This window comes from Rattus norvegicus, chromosome 2, assembly GCF_021556685.1.
Source record: "Rattus norvegicus strain SHRSP/BbbUtx chromosome 2, alternate assembly SHRSP_T2T, whole genome shotgun sequence".
NCBI lineage: Eukaryota > Metazoa > Chordata > Mammalia > Rodentia > Muridae > Rattus > Rattus norvegicus.
This window is the reverse complement of record NC_141535.1, coordinates 104,147,404-104,162,935: the sequence shown is the minus strand read 5'-3', so window position 1 is coordinate 104,162,935 and position 15,532 is coordinate 104,147,404. Positions and strand designations below refer to the sequence as shown.

The following is a 15,532-nucleotide window of genomic DNA, read 5'->3' as shown; positions in this document are numbered from 1 at the left end:
ACTTAGAAAATAAAACTCTTACCAACTCTAACTTAGGCTAATAATCTTAAATTTTTAGTGAATTCTTGTCTAACACATTGGTTTGCCACCTGTTGCGGCAAATATTAATTTTAAAAAATGGATCTACCATCCTGTGCTAGCAGCTCCAGAAGTTTACATGGCATCTGTGGGGTATGTTCATCTCAGATCATCAAAGTGTTTTACCCACTAAGCTCCCAATCTTCATCCCAAACTGCTATCTGAGCCCAGTACCAGCCACTCTCTGCAGTTCTCTTGCTGCTAACTCTGCTCACAGTTCCAGCATTCCACCCCCTGAGGTTATAGTCTCAACTCTCCATAACTTAAAATCCAAACTCAACAAGCTTGTAATTTAGCAGTCAGGTTTATATCAGTAAATTCAAACTCCACAAAACGTCTGCACAATAAACTCACAACAAATTGATGATATAAACTGCCCACCTAGATAAGACAAATTGTCCTATAAAAATCCATCCTTTGTGAAATATTCATAACTACCTGTGGCCATTTAAGGTAACATGGATCTGGGTCGTCCTTCCTTGCCTCCACCTTGTTATTCTCCCTTTCTTTCTTCTCTCATGCCTTTCAAAAACTCTCTCTCCACCTTACTTATTCACTGCACAATCACAGGTCGTTCCTTATCTTGTGTGAGCCCTCACCTGCATATATAGACATCAACTATAGTTGACTACTTAAACTTCTCATTTACATTGTTTTGACATAAGTCTATCTAATGGAATTTTAGTTTTGAATTTTTGTTAGTGAAGTTTACCTCAAGGTTACCTCTTATACACTAACATATAAATGACCTAGAAAAAAGTGAACCTCCACCTTTTAATGAGTTTCTAACTTTGGCCTGCACTCTAAGTACTACAGAATATATTTTTGTAAAAAATAGAAACATTTCTATTTGTAGACTTACCCTCCAATGTATAGATGTATGTATGTGGCAAATGTGGTTGAAACCCTCAACCAGCCTACAGATCTCTAACCTCTCAGCGTCTCCACATGATAAAAAGGAAGTCAAAGAACTTGAGAAGTCAGTTTCTCAGGCTCATGATGAAATAAAAATAAAATTGTTAGTCACTCAATATGGTTAAGTGGTCATTCTGATGACCCGCTTTGGATCTCCAGAACCTATGTAATTGTGAAAGAGAGAACTAACACCACAAAGTCATCCTCTGCCATCCACAGGCACATCATGGCATATGAAATGACACACTTACACAGACACATGTTATGGCATACAAAAATCACACATGTACAGAGACACATGTCATGGCATATAAAATAACACATCACACATGTACATAGATATACATGCCATATATATCATGCACATAACCAGTAATATCAAAATAAAATATAAAAGTCTCAACTTAAAGGAATGGAAAATCATTCAAAACCATACAGTAATAATGACCCAGGAATGCATATTTCAGTTGCCCTAAATACATATTTAAATATTTAAAAATCTTCATGAAGATTTTTAGTAACATAACAAAGAATTTCATAAATCAACACTCTTTCCAAATCCATGGGTGAGAATTTTACAAGCTCTGTAAAGTGTGAAGTCAGCTAAAATTCTAATATGAATGATGAAGGAGCCCCTTGTCATCCTATCGTTGGCATCTTATCATTGGCTGAAAACCTATCAGCATTTGATGATGCCTGCTAAAGAATGGAAAGTTCTCTCATTTGGGGACAGAACTTCTAATAGGTTTCCCATAACTCTGTGGATGGCTGCACATTCATATGCATATGGTAGCACTTACTAAACTCAGGGAACTATTAATAACAAAAATTGAGAGACCTAAATTTGGGAGATTTTTGGGGGGACATTAAAGGGAGGTAACTGTGAATTGACATAATTGAAATATATGGAATAAATAAATGAAACTTTCAAAGACTAAGTTTTTAAACTAAACTGAAAGTCAGGAGCTCTATAAAATGTTATGTTTAGAGAAGATAAATTTAATTTTACAACATATATCCTGAGTTTATAACTTACATTATCTAAAATACTACAAGACACAGTACTTGAAACTTATTCTAGGTTTCCCATGACATTGTATTTGCTTTTGCACATAGACAGTCCAAGCCTTATTCATTCTCAACTACTCATAGTTATAAAATGTTCCTTCACAATTCTAGTTTATCTTTTCTATGGTAAATTTTTAATAAAATTTCAAATGAAACCTTTAATGTCTTTGCTGATAACTTAATTTGCAATTTAAAAGAATGAACTCTACCTCAGGTTTACATTATATATAGTAAGTATGTATAAATTGTATAATAATGTATAAATGAATAACTATTGTATATTAATTATTTAATTATGCTATATAATTATATGATGAATAAAATATATTTTTCATGTGGTTTTTCAAACATACTTCATATTAGTTATTCTTTCTCCCCTTGCCATTTGACTTACTCTCTCATCCATTTACTTATTTAAACCCCTTTTACATTATCCCCCTGTCCCTTACACCATCTCTGTTCTATTATACCCCTCCCTGAAGATCATTCTTCCCTATCCCTGCCAATGGTTTCTTTCTAGTTTTTCAGTTTCTGTAGGTACTTCAAGTTAAATATACAAATATAATGACTCAGTGCTAATATCCACATACGAGTGAAGCATGTGATGTTTGTATTCCTATGTTGGGTTACCCTATTCAGTATAATATTTTATAGTTCCAAATGGAACTTTTGAAGTTCTTTTGAAATATTTCTTCTGAGTGGATAAGACAGTTACACCATTATATTTTAACTGTCAGTAAGTGTCCTTAAATTGAAAACAAGGATTTGGGGGATTGTCTACTTACATCTTCCAGAACATTGTATTTTTCTGGAGCAATCAATGGTTAGAAGGGAATAATGTCCCAAGGTATCTATTTTACAAATTACAGTATTAAAGCAACTCATGCATGTAAACATAAGGAAAAGTTGCCTAAGTGCAGTGATGTAGCCAAGTGCTATAATTTGAATCTCAACTTACAATTCTTTCAGGGTAGATGGTATTTCTAATTGTCAACTAACACAATTTAGAATCACCTAGAAAGTCTCATGGAAAGGTTGTTTACATTGGCTTGGCTTTGAGCACGTCTGTGAAGGACTATCTTAATTAGGCTAATTGATATCTGAAGACTTGGCCCAAAGTGGGCTGCATCATTGATCTGAACTGTATGATAGTGAAAAGTCAACATAACCACAAGAGACCAAGTGAGCAAGTACATATTAATTCTTCTCTGTTCTTGCTGGCTGTGATGCTTGACATTCCTATCAGTTTACCCATCATGATAGACTGTATTCTGTAATTGCTAACTGAAGAAACCTCCCTTTCTACTCTATGTTGATCTTTGTCATAGCATTTTATCATGGCAAAGGTGAAAGCTATGACAAAGCACATAGAATCTAAGGCTACACCTCAACCGAGGAACAAAGAGAACCAAAGACCATCTGTTCACTGCTCACAGAGCCTTTTACATAATATATGTGCATATATACTACCCAATATTACTTCAAGTAAATGAACACTATTATTTCCTAGCTATATCCTGTCCCCTAATTTGATTTGTCATATCAATTCTCTTTACCATCCTAGCCAAATGTAAGAAACTCTGTGTTTTTTTCTTCCAATAGCCTAATTATTGGCAAATATAGTAGAAATGAATTTGTCTTTCAACTCTACTGAAAACACGTTAAAAGGTTTTTGTTTTTAACTATTTACGTACATGTTTCTTTGCATGGGTATGTGCACATAAGTGCAGGTACCCATGGAAGTCAGAAGAAGGTGGCATATCCACCTTATCTAGAATTAAAAGCAGTTGTGAGTTGCTAGACATGGGTATTAGGAGCTGAACATGAGTCCTCTGCAAGAGCACTACACACTCTTAACCACTTAGCCATGTCTCCTGCTTCACTGAATCTCTTCTTAATTCAACAGCCTCCTATTTGCAGCAGACAAGTGTTAGTTATTTTTGGAACTCCTAATATTTACATTTGTGTTGACATCTTTGTTGTTCTGACAAAGTACTCTAACAAAAGCAACTGAAAGAATAAAGGTTTTGTTTTCGTTTTTATTCTCTGGCTAGTTTAAAGCTATAGTCCATCATATGGGTGTCAGTGTGTCAGCTTGCCACCTTTATGCAGGTATTCACATCATATCCACAGTGAACAAGCAGAGAATGAATGCATACTTATGAGAGAACAGTTGCCTTTTCCATTTTACACAGTTCAGGATTCTGTGCACAGAGTATAGTGAAAGACTTCCGGAGAGGACCTTTCCCTCAGGAGGAGACCCAAGCGCCCAATGACCGAGCCGAGGCCACTCGGATGCAATCAGCAAGAGGGTTTATTGGAAAACACAGGTACCTGCGGGCACACAGTCTCTTTGGAGGACCTGCGCGCCCAGCAGCTCCAGCATGGGGCTTTTATAGGGTTTGGAGAAGCAGAAGCGGGCATACAGAAGCAGATGCATAGTTACGGGGATTGGTGGATTTAAACGAGGCATATAGACATGTTCACATATGATTGGTTATCTCACATGATGAGGTAATAAGGTATAGCTACATACATTGGCAGGTTTGAATCATATTCGAATGAGGTTGTAACGTGGTAAGAGAGTACGTGCGGGCTGGGACGTACTGAATGTCGGGGGCGAGGGGCTTATCCTTTCCTGCCAGGTGGCCTGTGAGTCAGATCCGGTACTCCTAGTCTGTTCTGTATTCCTTTCCTTTTATGGTCTGTTAGTGTAGAGGGCCGCAATAACATTCGCCACCACAAAATGGCGCTGCCTTCCACTGCGCCCCACGTGGTAGGCCGAGATAGTTTCACCATTACAAGATGGCGCTGGCCTCCGCCGTGCCAGCCGACTTCCTTTCAGGAAGTTAACTGTGTGCGCATGTGCAAGAGTGCCTTCGTGCCAGGTCTTTGCCCACTCCTGGGCGTGCCTAATGAGATCATGGGTAAGCAACCAATCAGGTGTGGATGCTCCGTGCTAGGGTGTATATAAGCCTCGCCATGCCGGCGCGCGTGGCCTCTCCTTAAGATTCAATAAACGTTTAGCTGCAGTAAGGATTCGTGTGTCCCCGTGTATTCTTGCTGGCGAGAGGTCTCGCGGAACATGTTAGTTTTAAGGGTGACTCAGCTCTAGGTATCTGGGCGTGCCTGGGCTCGTTCAAGCCTGTTGCAGCTCTGAGTTAAGACTCATGGGGGGGTGGGGGGTCTTTCAATAGTAAGACCATTGCTCATAGGCATAGCAAAGACACGTCTGCCAGGTGAGTCTATATCCAGTCATGTTGACACTATCCATGAGAACACTGACATTAACCTCCCCAATTAAACCAAAAAACAAGAAACTTTCAGAATTTGTGTGTTACAGAAGTTTAAAATTGTTTTCATATTTTTTTCACATTACTAAATGATAAAAAAAAAGAATGTTTCAGGGCAATTGGAAAAAAACATGAATTCAAATTCAAATGAAGTTGGTTGAAACATGGCCACCTCATTTGCATGCTGTAGCTTTGCTTTGCTAAATAAATTTATTTACTTCCGGTGTCTCTAGTTCCTTCTTTTGAGGAGACAGGAAGAAACTGTCACCTCTTAACACACAGCCAGGGTTTTGTTTTGTTTTGTTGTTTTTATTTACATCTCAAATGCTGTCCCTCCTTCAGATCCCCTGCTGGGAAACCACAGACTGGCAACAGCTTTAGGGACAGTCCTGCCCCCACTTCAATTATTGGGAGATCCACATGGTGACTGAGTGGAAGATCTGCTACATTGCGGGGCGGGCGGGGGGAGTGGACCATCCCTTGTATGGTTGCACCATCTACAAATGCTCTAACAACTAAGTCTTCCCTGAGCTCTTAGGAAGATTGACTAAAACAGCACAAATACAATTCCTAATTACCAAATAGGTTTTTTTCTAGTTTTTGTTTGTATCATAGTCTGTTCATTTCTATGTTGATTTCTCAGTTCCTGTGTGTGGCGTTCGTGCATGTATATGTGTGTGTCTTCAAATTTCTAGTTACATGTGAAAATTTCTTCTCTTTATTATTCATATTCCAGATGCATTTCCTCTTTTTTTTAATTGGAAATCCTTTTTTTTTCTTACTGGATATATTTCTTTATTTACATTTCAAATGTTATTCCCTTTCCTGGTTTCCTTTCCATAAGCCTCTTATTCCCTCCCCCTCCCCCATAAGAGTGGCCCCCCATCTACTCCCCTTATGAACCCCCAACATTCCCCTGCACTGGGGGTCCAACCTTGGCAGGACCAAGGGCTTCTCCTTCCATTGGTGCCCCAACAAGGCTACATATGCAGTTGGAGCCCTGGGTCAGCCCATGTATAGTCTTTCGGTAGTGGTTCAGTCCCTGGAAACTCTGGTTATTTGGCATTATTGTTCTTATGGGGTTGCACGTCCCTTCAGCTCTTTCAGTCCTTCCACTAATTCCCCCAAAGGGGGTCCCATTTTCAGTTCAACGGTTTGCTGCTAGCATTCGTCTCTCTCTTTGACACACTCTGGGTGTGTCTCTCAGGAGAGATCTATATCTGCTCCCTTTTAGCATGCATGTTTTAGCTTCATCAATCCTATCTAGTTTTGGTGACTGTATGTTTATGGGCCACATATGGGGCAGGCTCTGAATGGCTGTTCCTTCCATCTCTGCTCTAAACTTTGCCTCCATGTTCCCTCCTATAGATATTTTTGTTCCCAGAAATGGGAACAAAAGTTTTCAGTAATTAAATGTAATGACCTGTCCATTTTGAGAAAGTGATATTAATTCAATACTAAAGTGACTGACCCAGCATTTACCACAGCTTAAGTATCTCTAAACACAAACACACTTTTATTCCTACTCATTTTCTTGTCCTACTTGATGAATATTTAAATATGTTTAAATAGTTAAAACATAGATAAGCCAAATACTACTTTAAATAATATATTTTAATCTGTTAGAGTCTTTCAGGCCTTTATACACATTATCATGTTCACTGCCAAACAGTAGTCAAAATATTTAGTATTTTGGTGAATTAAATATCCATTCTCAATATGTGAAAATGATGAAAATGGTAGATATTCTGTCTAATGACCCATAAAGCCTACAATTTTATTTTTAAAAGAGGTTACCTTTGTAAAATGTAGAAATCGGAGGAGCAAAGTGGTTATTTACTTACCCTTTAAAATATTTGCTTCTGACCACATAATATTGTGAAATTGTTATATTAATAATTACAAATGTGCCCAATGAGGTGCATCCAGTAGTGCTGTGTTTTAACTTTTCTTTTCAAACTTCTCTTTCCTCTATATTCTTGCAAAACTTTGAGCATAATATATTGAATAAGACTTCTTTCTTTCAAAAAGCTTTTCAGATTTTGGAACTTTTAACTCAGACTTTGGAATATTGCTTATGCTTATGAAATATATGTATGAGACTCATATTGAATAGAGAATTCAATCTATCCATGTATATTTTAAACACATAGCAAGAATGTAATTCTAGACAATATTTCATAATTTTGTATATGATGTAAAGTTTCTTGACATGAATTTTCCACTTACGTTATATCAACACTAATAAATTGTTGAGTTTTATATTATTTCAAATATTTAACCTATTTACACTATATCTAGTTACCTGTACTAGAGAAGCCCAGAGTTCAAGCAATATTTTCCTACAGTCATTTAATCACAACAGTGAGGATGCATTGATTTCTTGGATAGACTCCTTTCCATCTGTTTGTTTCTGATAAAAAACAAACCCCTTTCTTCCAGGGGTTTACAACTAACATAACATTAACTCTCTGGGAACCTATAGTCACTTCTCAAATTAATTTGAAACTGAGGGCTAGAGTAGAATTAATGATCTACACTAAGTCCATTTTACAAGATTTCTGGCATCTTTAACAAAAGTAGGAGCAGTTCCCATTTTCATTCATTGTCTCAAGATTTTGGCTGTTGCTCACTTTGAACTTCTAACTGAAAACAATTAAGTGAGTGTCTGGGGTGAGGTGCAAGAGTTAGACAGTATTTCTCCCTTCTCCCCACAAACCTGTGAGGAAATTACTTCCAGGCCGCTTCTCCAGCCCACCCTTCCTGCAAGAGTGATCTCTTCCTAAGACTCAGCGCAGCACCAAACACAAAGAAGCCCAGTAAATATCTTTCAAATAAACTCCTTATTAGCTCTAATAGTTTGGTTGATACCTCAAGGTTTTCTAAACACAAAATCATTTCAACTACAAACACAAAAGGCTCGAGTTTTTTGTCTGTAGACTTTTAAAAATTCCTTTTTGTTTTCATAACTGCAAAGTTGGATACAAGTCAAAAGACCAAGGGTATTTATATGACATTAGTGACTTTTCAATACTTTAATAATAGTTTTGATGAATGAAATACAATGTGCATTTTAAAATAGCTGAAAATCTACCCCTTTACTTTGTCCAACCTTGTAACTAGTCCATGCCATCTATGATCCACAGCTGCACTGTCAAATTTTGATAGCATTATAAATAAAAGGAAGTGCCTTAATTCTTCCTTAAAGGTGTTTTTAACTTCTAAAAAGGGGGAGCTAGCTAGTGAAGAAAGAAAGAAACAAGAGAACAAAAGAAAAAAAGAGGAGTATTTCTCTCCAAAGTAAATAACATTGCTTGACCCCACACAGATCCCTCCCTCTTCAAGACCCTCTCTAAGAGATGCAGCATTCCAGGCCCAAGTGAGCCTGTATCAGGTAGGTGACACTGGAGTACATTGGAGTCATGCTTGCCTTAGTAAGAATCTGTCAAGGGAGGGGTCAGGAGGGTCTTTTAGGCGGAGCGACCAGGGAAGGCAAACCCAGCTTAGCAACGCCCCTTTGCTGAATAAATTGGAGCTGTCTCCACTAGGATTATAGCTGCAGGCAGCCTGGATCCCAGGCAGCAGGGAGTGACAGAGACCAGACCAGACACACACAGCCTTTCCAGCGCCAGCGCTGTGGATGGGGAGCGGCCACCAGGCTTGAAAGAAGCCCAGAGCTGGGCACTGCACACGGTGAGTACTGACAGATGTGCTTGCCACCTTGGGAAGATTCTGGGGAAGGATCCAACTTGATCCCGGGTCTGTGAGTACATGGTCTGTGAGTTCCTACCCTCCCTAGAACTGTTCACCATCCCCAAATCAAATGAGGGGCTTCAGGGGTGGTATAGGCTTCTTTGCAGTTTAGTCCAAATTTTAATTGTTCAAGTAGCAAGCCAGCAAATTTTCTCCTCCATCCAAGTAAGTCTAAACTGCGACGTGAAGCTTGTGTGGACACAGGACCCATTTGAAAGTTATGCAGCTTTTAGGTAAAGTTAAGGGGGGCCTCCTCCACGTCCTCCACTTCCCAGACAAGCTTTTCCCCTTCCAAGCTCTCTGCTAGGGAGGCTCCAGCCCACTACCAATGGGGTCAGTGGCCAAGTACATGGGACAAAGTTAGGCACTCTGAATTATTCCCCAAAGCCCTTTGTGTTTTTTAAATAGCAAGTGGAGAAACACAGGAACTAACTCCAGCTGTTTCAGCCTCTGAATATCCCTGATTGAGGTGAGATTTTAGTGAAGGTCCCAGTTTGGGGCCTCCACTCCTCCTCATCTACTATCCCATTTTTCAGTTCTCTGTCTTAACAGCCAGCGAGCCCTGAGCTCCAGAGTCCAGCCAATCTTCCCCACGGCCTGGCCTCTCTTGTCGTGGTGTCTTTAGATAAGCATCAGAGAGCTGGTTATTGATGTCTTGTTTGCTATGCCCACACTGAGTACCAACATCCCACCATTGACACGGACCCACCCCTACCTCCATCCCCACCCCACCTCTATATCTGTTTTTTTCCCTGTTCCCTAATCACATTCAGGAGGCTAACTGGGTTTAGTTTAATGCCAGGAAGAGAAAGTAACCTTAAAGGAGTCAAATCCCCATCCCCTTTGCTACTTATAACCCCCATGAACAACTGGCATCACCTTTTGAAGGTGCTTCAGCCCCAAAATGGCTCCTAGTAGATGTCATTGGGGAGGTTCCTGGGGCTGAGGTATAAGTTTTCCTCCCATTTCCTGGGGTTTTAAACAAACAAGCAAATAAAACAAAGAAACAAAAGAAAACACTTGCCCTGCTTACCCTAGCAGTTTACCTAGTTATAAAATCCCCACTTGGTTAATCTCTCCTCAAGCTCTTTTGATTCTGTATTGACTTTCTGGGACCAGCCTTGTCCTGTCCATCACCACTCCTCAGCTGGGAAGTAAAGGGAACAGAGATCAGAGGAACAGAGACTTCCTCTGATCGAGCCCTATGGTAGGAAAGGTTGCTTTTCAGCAACTCTTAACCTATGTCTGCTCTTAAGGTCTCTTTTGTTCTAAATTCCCCTAAGCAAGGCTTGATGTCACATACTTGTCATTCCAGCACTCAGAGGATGCTGGCAGAGGGATCAGGAGTTGAAGACCAACCTTTACTATATAGCAAATTCCAAGCCTCAAAAAGCGAACAGGCAAGAAAACAAGACAAGGCCTTGATGCTTTTCATTTTTTTTTGTTATATTCTCTCTCTCTCTCTCTCTCTCTCTCTCTCTCTCTCTCTCTCTCTCTCTCTCTCTGTGTGTGTGTGTGTGTGTATGTGTGTGTGTGTGTGTGTGTATGAAAGAGAGAGAGAGAGAGAGAGAGAGAGAGAGAGCGCCTAAAGCTAATTACTCAATTAAACAGCCCATGTACGGAGTCTGCAAAGCAGACAGCCCAGCTCTGCTGCAGTGTTCTAGTGAGAGTTACAAATATTCATCCCCAAATTATGAATGGCAGTTCCTGTAATGTAAGCTTTTGGTCCAGGGAATCAACCCAAATATGGAGGTGTCAGCATTGGCTAAAGTTTCCTGGTTGTCAGTCTTAAGTCTGCAATATGCTTGGACCCATGTTCTTCTGAAGGTTCTGATCTTCGGTTCCTTCAAGGTGTCTTGATCTCTAGTTCTGCTCACTTTGTCCTTAAGCTGAGTAACTGCCTCATGATTTCCTAATCCAGTGGATTGTCTCAGTGTAGGGAAGGAAGACTTGCCATCTTAAGACCTGGACTCCAGATTCTAGAATGTCTTTCTGTCACTGTTGCTGTGGCTGGTCTCTCATCTTCAGCCTTTCCTCTCTGTCTTACTCTGGTTTGTGAAGCACTCAGGTTTCTCACTGTGCCTTTCTAGTTTGGAGTCAAACTGTATTTGTGTGCTCGTGTGCATTTACGCTGCTGTGGCTCCTCACTGTGTTGCTACCACGTGCAGCAGTAACTGCCATCTGCCTTCTGTTAGAGGAACGATAGAAAATGCATGCTAAACTTCTACATATGAAGGCCAGGGTGCAGTGTAGCCTAGGAAGGAATATGAAGCACAGTTTAGCTGCTGCCCACCTGATTCCGCTCTGTACTCGCACGGTGTACTTTTCAGGATAACAGTCGAGAGGTGCTGTATTTTACTTCCAAAACTGCACTATGAACAGAGATCTAATCTCTCCCATATTTACATGTTTTTGCAGACTGATGCAAACTCCTGTCTTCTGACCTCATGCTTACCACTGAATCTAGTCTCTTTTCTGCTCAGTCATGTCTGCCAAATGTCAAAGCATTTCCCAAGCTAGCTAGTCAACTTTTTTTTAAATTTACGTCCAAATATTGCAGAAATTAAAAAGTTGATTTTAAGTCCCACAATGAAGCAAAACAATAATCAGAATGAAAATACCTAAGATCAGTTTAGGAGTGTTTTAATCCCATGTTACTTTGCAGAGGAGACACATTGCCTTTTTCCCTGCTGCAAAGCACTATTCTTTTTTCTTTAAGTCATTTTAAAAACGTTCTCTTTAAAATTTACCTGACGTCATTGTGTAAGATCTCACATATTAGAGCAGCACACTAAAACTCTCATAAACAAAGGAAGGTGTGTTTGATTTCTATCCTAGATTTGTCTGTACCTACAGTTTCTACTGCATTCATGATTTGAATTTTAGCTCCTTAAAACAGCTTCTTAATGGTTTACTAACACAGCTTTAACTCATTAGTATCTATGGATATTTAAAGTAATATTCAATGATAAATGAATACCACTAGCTTACTATTGTTCTTCAACATTCAGTTATGGGGAAAATATAAAGAAGTATAAACTTCCCAGATATTTTATTATAAAGTGTTATTCTACTAATGTCGTTGGAAAAGAAGAAAACAAAGATACGTTTAAACAGTTTAAACAGTCATGGTTATGCCAAGTGGATATTGTTTTATTAAAAGTAAATGTTCTCTGATTTTCACTTTTTTTATGACAGATGTTCACTAGGCGGGAAAGTTTCTTTGCATATGAAAACTAAAAGCAAATGCTGTGTGGTCAACTTAGTTTAGATTATTTTATAGGTCAATTCAGAATTATTTACTTTTGTTTTGTTTTGTTTGCTCAGTTCCTCAGTGGGCCAAAGAGTCCTCAGGCAGGCTAGCAAATAAGAATTCTGTTTAGAAGTTTAACTCTAAATATTTCAAATATTAGAAAGCTATCTTTCCCGTCACGCTTAACGCATGTTCGTGTGGAACCTGGTGCTAAACCATTCGTAGACGACCTGCTTCTGGGTCAGGGTTTCGTACGTAGCAGAGCAGCTCCCTCGCTGCGATCTATTGAAAGTCAGCCCTCGACATAAGGGTTTGTAAAAAAGTAAAAAATAAAAGAAAGCTGTCTCTAAGGTGCATCTTGAGTCAGAGGGGGTGTCTAGAATCCGCTGGTACTAGTGAAGCGTTCATTTCCATATGCAAGAACATTTACAGCTGCTTGCACAGTCTGACTTTGAAGAGGCTGAGGTTGTGAAGAGGGTGAAGAGTGAGTTCAAGGCTCCAGAGGCAGTGCACCTGCTTGGCTCATGTTCCCACCGCCATTGTCTTCAGATTTAAAATCATGCAATTAATAATTCTTTGGTTTGGGTCAACTTCTATGTGATTTTCATCTGTTTTATGTAAATAAAATATATACCTTGATCTTTACCAAACTATTAAAAATCTTCTTTAGATCAATTAGTTTAAGTATCAGTGATTAATTAAAAATAAGACTATTGAAAAATAAGAAAGAAAGGATAAAAGTGATCTTGGCCCAACACAGGTGTTGGGCAAGCTAAAAATCTATTTAGAAAAAAAGAGATATTTTAAATCACTTCTCTTGTCTTACCTTTTAGTCTATTGTTCAGTTCCCACTACTTTCGTAATAACTACTACATCTTTCCACATCTCCTAAGACTCCCATACCTTCAGTAGTAGGAACCACAGAAATGCTTTCTCTTACTACCCTCATGGTCTCACTTTTTGAACACTCCACAAAAGTTACTGCATTGCCCTTTTGTTTGTAGGCTGGATCTTTTCAAAAGAAGTATGTCAGGTGTGCAGTGCATTTTCAGATCCCCATATTTTAGAAGGTAAATATTACAGCAAAGCTACATTTCTGGTGTCATCTAGGTATATTTTCCAATTATACACAATAAAATGGCTTAGAGTTGATGCTTCAGGCTTATCAACAGGGCAATTAGACATAGTTTCATTTTTCCATTGGAGGAAGTAATATCAAAAGAAAAGCAAAGAGGGTAAAATGTCAAGGTGTCTAGAGAGATGTCCCAGCAGTTATGAGCATGCATTGATCTTCCAGAGGATCTGAGTCTGTGTCCCAGCACCTCTGTCAACTTGCTTTCAACTGCTTGTCACTCCAGAGGGTCCAACATTCTCTTCTGGGATCTAAGAGTACTGTACTTATGTGCACACACATACACATGAATGATAATAATAAATCTGTGTTTAAAATAAAAGAATAAAAGGTTGAAATATAAATCAGTGATTCTTTGTGTTTAGAGGCAAATGAAGTAAGAAGGGGAGAATATCGAAATATTCTGGAAAGATATTAAATATCTACATATCATGCATGACTTCCTTTCTACATCAGTTTTTATTTTTAATCATGTGTGATAACACTGGTGTAAACTTTATACCAAAAAATCCTAGCAAACTTATAAGTAAAACTCCAATGTATTGTCATTTTTTGTCAATGTCCTCAGAGAACATTTAAAATAAATAAGATGACATTGTTTCACACACACACACACACACACACACACACACACAACAAAACATACATACTTTTCCTCTTCCTGTGGTGTGATTATTTGGAAGCATTTGATCACAATGAAGATGAAAGTCCCATGATAACCAAACTATATAAAGAAAAACACGTTCTCAAACGGTCGTTGGTGGTTTTATTTTAACACCACCAGTGATAAAACATTTACAAACCAGCACTCCTTTTGTCCTACATACTCAATCAGATCGAATGTGTACTATGCTTGTGTTCTTTGGTTCCCACCATTTTTATAGTAATTACTCATTCATTCTACACCTCGTAAGATTGCCACCCCTTCGGTGACAAGGACCATGGCAATGTACTACTAACAAATGTTAATTGCTTATTGCTTGCTGCCATATTTGTAGTTTGGTGTGTTTTCAGTGGCAGTATGGAAAGCCTTCGATGAATTTTCAGATCTCTATATTGTAGAAGATAAATATGAAAGTGAAACTTCCTTTTAAATGACATGTAGATAAATTGTCCTATCATGTACAACAACATGGCTTGAAGTTGTCATTTATATCCCTTCTTAACGGGATGGCTAAACATCAATGCCATTTTTCAGTCTGAAGAAAAATGGCAAAAGAAAAGCAAAGAATGAAAAAGAAGAAAGTGCTAAAATGTAAATCATTGTTTTGAAATGTGTTGAGAAGAAGTCAAAACAAGGCCACTCAGTATATTCTGGAAGGATGTTGAGTCTGCACTTATAATACGCACCTTCTTTTTTTTTCATCTGTATTAAATTGGGTATTTCTTTTTTTTAAATGTACACTTATTTTTATTATCAAATTATGCAGTCTAAATTATGGATTCTTTCCCAGCTAGCAGCATACTTGAAAAGATTTGTAGAGCTGTGAAGATTACATGCACAGAGAAGCCGAATGTGAAATAGTCTTCACTTGCTTTCAACATTTAACAGAACAAAAGAAACAACCAGCTGGGTAATTGATAGGAGTAATGGACTCTGGTATTTATTTAAATACTAAGAAAAGAAAAATACTTTTAAATGTAATAAAAGCTAGACTCTTGGGTTTTCTCCTGGAAAGATTAAAGAGACATCAACTTATATATTTCTGCTTTAAGCAGATCTGAGTTCATAAATCCTTCATGGAATATTAGCTAGGATGGAATCAAATTAGAATGTAGTTTAATATTTTTCATCTTTATTAACTTGGGTATTTCTTGTTTACATTTCAATTGTTATTCCATTTCCCGGATTCCAAGCCAACATTCCCATAACCCCTTCCCCTCTCCTTCTCTATAGGTGTTCCCCTCCCCATCCTCCCCCCATTACTGCCCTCCCCAACAATCACATTCACTGGGGGTTCAGTCTTGGCAGGACCAAGGGCTTCCCCTTGCACTGGTGCTCTTACCAGGCTATTCATTGCAACTTATGAGGTTGGAGCC

The 15,532-nt window shown here is 38.6% G+C and overlaps 1 protein-coding gene across 2 annotated transcripts in view; it reads left to right on the top strand.

Moving 5' to 3' along the window:
- Nucleotides 1-8,873: 8,873 nt before the first annotated feature.
- Agtr1b (angiotensin II receptor, type 1b) overlaps nucleotides 8,874-15,532 on the top strand; it is a 74,372-nt gene continuing 67,713 nt past the window's right edge. Inside the window, exon 1 of one of the 2 annotated variants that reach the window (XM_087635021.1) lies at nucleotides 8,874-9,047. The gene's annotated coding sequence lies outside the window, so the exon portion shown is untranslated. 2 annotated transcript variants of the gene reach the window in all.